The following is a 6,830-nucleotide window of genomic DNA, read 5'->3' as shown; positions in this document are numbered from 1 at the left end:
CACATATATATATACGTAAAGTCAGTTTGAAAGAAAGTCAGAACAAAGGGTGAAGGAAAAAACAATTTCTTTGGCAAGGTGATGGAGAAGCAATGTTTTGTTGAATAAAGAGCTCAAAGATCTGCAGTTTAGGATTAACAAAAACAAGTTTTTATATTCATTTGTCAACTCCCTTGTGTCTACCTCTACTTCCCAAATACGTTCAACAAATCGGGGCTAGAAGCAATCTAAAGAATAGATGAACTTGAATGTGCACTCTATTTCGTAATACATTAAATCTAAATCTTTGTGCAAGAGTTTTAATCTGGCATGCCTGAAACTAATTCCTGTTATTTCCTCCTGTGTCCCAGCCCTTCTCTGCTTTGTCCAGGTTGGTTCGATTTCTTCACTGGTCCATCATGCTAATTCTATGCCTTATTTATGGTTTCTACCTCTCCCCCTTTAAAAGACTGCATGTCTTACTAGATTTGGTTCCAGTGAACTCCATTCTAATCCTGGAAGTTTAGCACCTGACTACAAACAGTCCTGATCTTTGTTTTCATATGTTAATATCTGCTCTGCAGGTTAGGTACTCTGGTCATGTCTTACTCATTTATGTTTCTACAGCTGTCAAAGAATCAAGGGTCATTACAAACATTCCTTGATTTGGTATGTCTCTGTGAGAACTGGGAAATAAAATCAATGGGCAAAAATTGTTTTTACTTCATCTTTCCCCAATTTTCATAAACTGGGACAGGCCAAGATGTACATATTTATATTAAATATATGCTAAAATTTTTGTTTTCTTGATTATTGACCTTAGAAAATGTCCTCATTGTCTGTCTTCTAAAAAATAGGAATAATGTAAAAGCATTATTTTAGATTCTGAATGGCTTCCCTAACACAGGACAGATTTACTAGAGATAGTGATATCTTGGATGAGACATGATTGAGTCTAATAAAACCTAGGTATTAGGTTTTATTGGATATTAGATATTAGATATTAGATCTGACTCAGTTATCAACTGTTGGGTTTCTTAGAATTGACATTTTGAGCTATCAATCTTCTACAACAAGCTGAGTGACTATGGGCCTGGTATTTACCTTCTCTGGGTATAAATGTCTTTAACTTCAAGGCAGTTTGGAGCAGTTAATCTATCTCTAATCAACATTTCAGCTTCCAAGTTTCAGTTTTCATTTAATTGTTGATAACTGGGATCATCAAAGAAGAACCTCTTTATACAAAATAGGGTGCCTATGGTTCATGGCACTTAGAACAATCATTTCTAGGAATTAGGATTCCAAATTCCAGGTCTTGAGAAGAAGGAACCTCCTGGAAAACATTTGCCATGAATAAGACTTCTCTAAATCCTATCAACAGTCTCTGCTTTACATAGCACAACAATATGTGTTGATGTTCAAAATTATTATACATCATGGAATATCTAGAGGGGCAAGAAAGAAGAGCAGGCAGGACAAAATATGAGGTGTTGTCTGCCAAAGACATGTTTGAATTCTCTAAAGCATAAAAATTTTAGAAAGGGAATGGAGGAAGGAAGGGCTGACACAGAGGTGATAGACAGAGGGCTGAACCTGAGAGGAAAAAGAAGTAGAAACAACACACAAAGTGCAAATATAAATGAAGGGAATCACTAAAATTTAATTGAATTCCAAAGGAATTTAGTCTTGTCTTTAGCAGAATCTACCAGGGATTGGGTAGGTATTTATGCTTATTCTGGTCTAAAGTTATTAGTGCCTAGAGCCTAAAATGTCATCACATTAGATATAGGAATAATGTCTTTAGATAGTAATAGTTCTAAGAACTAACTGCTGTATTCGCTATGTTTGACTATTTCAGAATATCGTTTTCTTTTTCTCAACTGAAACTTTCTGGTAAATCTCTATCCTACTGCTTATTTTTTTGTAACTCTTCATAGCATCCTGGAAAAGGTTAGTGAGTGCTGGATAAATGAAGTTGATTGGCCATGAAACCTTACTGCGTAATGCATTAATGTATTTCCTAGAGTTTTTCTTTTATATGACTTTACTGAGTTAATGAATGTCCCTTTGCAACTTCTCGAAAAGCAGAGCAAGTTGGTGAGTATGCTGATATATCACTGCACATAGTTCACACTGCAGCAATTGCCTGCATTTATCCTCTCCCAGGGATTTCAAATGCCAGCCACCAGCACTAGGCTTGTTGATAAATTTTTTTTTTCATCTTTAGCTGCTATGGTACTTTGAATCTGAAGATCAATCTCCAAGTGTCTTGAAAGCATTCAGCTTCAAAAAGTCTCGAAAATAAGAAATGCGACTTTGTTTAAGAAGAAAAAGGTGGCTCATGATTAGGGGCACAGCCATTGTGATGTGTGGATTAGTTTCTGATGTTCAGCTCTGTGGCAATAAATAATAGTGACATCTGAGGCAATTTTCTCTTGTCTCATCATCAGCAAATGTTTTATCTTCAATGACTGCATTTGAATTCTGCAAAATCTGTTATTCTTGAATTTGAAGGTAAACCTAACGACTTTGTATTGTTTTGGATATTCAGCTTTCCCTTTCTTAGCTATTAGTTTAAAGGGAAAGCACAAATGTTTTAAAAGCCCATTTCTACAAGAGTTTTGAGTGCTCTTTTGTACAAAACAAAAGAGTCTAGAATACAATGCTTCATGAGAATATTGTCAAATTTTGCTTTCTTTTTTTCTTTTCTGACTCTCATCAATATAAGTGAGCAAAAGTTTATTTTCAGTGGATGCGATGAAGCCATTGCCAACTCCAACTTCAGATACTTATCTCACCTCCCTTCATCGATACTAAAGGGGTTGTATTTAGTTTCAGAAGAATATACTCCTTCCCAAATTGACCTTGTGTCAAGTTCCTATTTAGTTTCAGTGGTAGACTCTAAACAAAGAGACATAATTTGCACATTCACAATCTCAGAAAAACAAAAATGAGGCAAAGCAAAACTGAGAGCATCTTGAAATTCCACAGAATATCTTCCTCTCTGTCCCCTGTGAAGGCATTGCCTCTACACTGACACAAGTCAGCGGCCATACTCACCAAAGGTCCCTCGTGGCCTGTGACAACTCAGTGTAACTCCACATGGGACACACTCTTTTTTTTAGTTCCAGGTACCTGGATGTTTGTTAAACTGTTTAATGCTCTTTTGTACAAAATAAAAGACTCTAGACTATAACACTCCATGAGAATATTGTCAAATTTTGCTTGGGACGTTATACATTTTACTTGTGTAAATTCTACTTGGTATTTCTATGACCTCTTTCAACTCAAAATGAGATTTTTTTTGTTGTTGTTGTTGCTATTTTTATTTGTGGTTGTGTGTGTTTTGGGGTTTGTTTTGTTTTTGTTTTTGAATATTGAATATATTGGTTTACAGTATTGAATATATTAGATACAGTGGCTGATTTGAACTATGATCAAATGTTTTTTAAAAAGTCTCGTTTTATAGTTCAGCTCCATGAGAGTCTGTATGACAGAAGTGGCATATGTCACTCTACTTCGTAGTGCGAAGCTACATTAGACAGGTGCAAAGATTCAGCTTTTCTCCTCATTAAAGTGAAGTTTCTCAGTAAAAATCTTGCTTAGAAATGACAGTGACAGGCATGAGAAGATACAATGCCATTGAATATGAATGTCAAATTACAAGAACAAATGTTCCTGAGCTGAAAAACAAAATTAGTCTATCAGTAATTTAATTTAACATGAAATATAAAACAGTAGCAAAGTACTCTTAAATTGTGATCTTCAAAATTGTTGGCATCAGGATTTTCTTAGGTACAGACCGTATGATACCACAGTGATGATTTTATTTTTTGTTCCTGTTAACTACTCAGGGAGGTGACAGCTATGAATGTTGTACCTAATAGCAGAAGTGAGCTCACCACACATTAGAATACCAAAGTGAATGTAGTGTTAACTTCTCCCATCTAAATACTTGCCCTCTCAGATAAAAAGCCCTTTTAAGGGAAAACTTCTCTTTTGAAACTACTGTAGGCTAAACGTAAAAAAGTATGTATCCTGGAGTAGAAAAGAAAAGAACGTTTTCTCCCCAGATATCTGCAGGCTCTGCCTCTGTCTCCAGTGAAGTTCCAGAAGAACTTCCGTTAGACTTGGAAGTACAATTTTCTTGGTGAAACCTAAAGCCTTTTCTCTATAAAGAGGCACAAAAAGAGGAAGTTACCTGCCCATGGACATGTGGCTGAAGGATATGAGTTTAAATATGGGCAGCGTAATAGAAGAACAGAGATAAGGAAAGTTTAAAAATGGCCTATGGATATGGGGAGATTGAAAGTTGAGAAATAAATACTAAATTTCTCAATACTGAATGGCTATTGTACTCACACAGATAAATATGTTACCTGACTCCATTGGATGAGCATATCTATAACCAACATTCAGCGTTATTTACCTTTGCTAGAACATCCAACCATATCAGGTCATTAACTCGACAGGCTCCTGAGTACCCTCAAGTAGGTAGGTACACAGTTGGTCCTTTCACATCCAGTCTCTTTTTCGTATTTTGCAACATGAAATTCTGTTTTTTATTCATTCATTCCTTTATTCATTAATTTAAGAAATATGCATTGAGCACTATGTTCCAGGCGATGTTCTTTGCATTGGTAATAGAATGCGAACAAAATAGATTGACTTGTCCTCATGCAGTGCTCATTATAGAGGGGGTATGTAACAATAAACAAAATAAGTTATGACAACAGTGTAGGATATGGTGATAGGTACAATGGAGAGAAGTAAAGCAGGGAAATAAATAGAGTGCCTCGGGACAAGGTTGCAATTTTCAATAAGGGAGTGAAGGAAAGGAGGCCTCTTTGAGCAGGTCACATTTGCATAAAGATGGGAAATAGACAAGTGCTATGTGGACATCTGGATGCTCCAGACAGAGACAGTGCACAGGGCCCTGAGGTAGAAGGGTGCCTGGCAAATTTGAGAAACTGTATGCGGACCAGTGAGCTGATGCAGCAGGGATGATGGAGAAGACTGAAGCCAGATGGGTATAAACACCATGCGTGACTTGGAGTCTACTACGACGACTTTTGCTTTCTCTGAAAGAGATAGGAAGCCACTTGATATGTTTTGAGAAAGGAGTAACATGATTTGACTTTTTAATAGGTATAATTGACATATAATATTATATTCCTTTCAGATATAATTGGCTGGCTTTCTAAGATGATCACTCTGGCTCTGTGTTGAGAATACACTGAAATGAAGAAATGAGGGGTCATTTGTAAGCTTGAGAAGTATAATAGGCATCCAGGTGGAGATGATGGGGGACAGCTTGAGGTATGAGTCTCGAGTTCAGGGGAGCTCTTCACTGATAGTTCTAGTTCTCTTTTTTCTACATTTATAGTAATGCGTCTCAATGTCTCCCCTTTTCCCCTTGAATAATTAAGCATTCAGCAGCTTCCGTAAGAAAATGATCTGAAAGACAGTTGATTAGAGCTATTTGTGAGCCTGATTTGCTAGAAAATAATAGAGAAGAAAAGAAAGTTTATTTCAGGATAAAAATAAATCCTTATGCAGTGAAATATTCACAAACATTGCTGACTCCAAGGAGTAAATATCCTTATGGAACTGAAAATGTGGCCAGGGCTCCTGTGTTATATTCTTAATTTCACTGTGAAGGTCATTGTTAATTGTTTCCTTTGAGTTTTAAAGTCAACATCAATGCTCATTTTTTCAGGTTTTTTTCCTCCCACTAAGCTAATTAATGCAGTTATATAGGAACCCAGGCCAGGCATGTGAGCAGGCAGCATAAATCTGTGGTTGGAGCTCCTGAGTGAAGGGCAGGGGAGCCAGGAGTGTGAGTCTGACTCAGCCATTTGAGAGTGACTTTGATCAAAATCAGTGAGGTTTTGTTCATCTCTTCATCCCCTGGTGCCATGTTAATAGCCAAGGAATTAAAATAGTTTTGCTATGTTTGTCACAGGCATATTGAATTTTAGATCTCAGTTTATGCTAAGTTCTTAGATAATAGGGATTTAATTATACAGTAAAAACAAGAGTAAAAACTTAGGTTGCACTCCCATATCTATCATTTAATGACCTTGGAAAAGGCATTTAATACTTTGTAGTATCTATCTCTCGAAACTTTGCTGTGAAAAACGTAGAGGATAGCATTTCTAAGGATGCTTTTCACAGTAACGGTGCATAGAAATGAGGCAGTATGTCATAGTCATTAAAACCACAAAAGTTGAGGGTAGACTATGTGGGTTCAAATTTTGGTTCTATTCCTTACTAGCTAGGTGAACTTGTCCATGTTTCTTAACCTCTATGTGTTTCAACTTGCTCATATAAAAATGGTACTGAGAGTATTATGTCTCATTTAGCAGGTGGTTCTGAAGATTAAATACCTTAATCCATAAAAATGCTTACAATAGTGCCAAACTATTACATGAATTCACTCAGTAATTATTTACAATGAATATTACTACCATGACTACCAGTAGTCCTATCATTGCTACAGCTATGTTCCTCTTCTTGCTACTACTACTCAAGACAAAAGTCTAAAAATAACCAAAGCTTCTTAGAGGCTACAAGAATCTCAAGACATTATGTTGGAACAAGATAAGCTGGGCTTCATGGCTTTGAAACAAGATATTATGATCTACCCCTCTCTCTCTCTTTCTGTCTCTCTCTCTCTCTCTCTCTCTCTCTCTGTCTCTCTCTCTCTCTCTCTCTCTCAATGGAGAAATAAAGGTAAAATGAATTAACATATGTCACCAGGAATTAAAAACCTAACTAACTTGGAGCCTTCTCATTCCAAATCAGTGAAATAGCATATGATGCTTATCATCTATTCCTAGATAACCTTC

At 36.4% G+C, this 6,830-nt stretch overlaps 1 protein-coding gene across 15 annotated transcripts in view; it reads left to right on the top strand.

The window, feature by feature from the left end:
• DLGAP1 (DLG associated protein 1) overlaps positions 1 to 6,830 on the top strand; it is an 822,162-nt gene that overhangs the window by 191,523 nt on the left and 623,809 nt on the right. The window contains exon 1 of one of the 15 annotated variants that reach the window (XM_023523035.1): positions 4,357 to 4,473. The exons of the other annotated variants lie outside the window; for them this stretch is intronic. The gene's annotated coding sequence lies outside the window, so the exon portion shown is untranslated. Of the gene's footprint in view, positions 1 to 4,356; positions 4,474 to 6,830 lie in introns of those variants that run through there. 15 annotated transcript variants of the gene reach the window in all.

This window comes from Pteropus vampyrus, unplaced genomic scaffold, assembly GCF_000151845.1.
Source record: "Pteropus vampyrus isolate Shadow unplaced genomic scaffold, Pvam_2.0 Scaffold373, whole genome shotgun sequence".
Taxonomy (NCBI): domain Eukaryota; kingdom Metazoa; phylum Chordata; class Mammalia; order Chiroptera; family Pteropodidae; genus Pteropus; species Pteropus vampyrus.
Note: the sequence above shows the minus strand (reverse complement) of the source record. Positions and strands in the feature narration are given on the sequence as shown.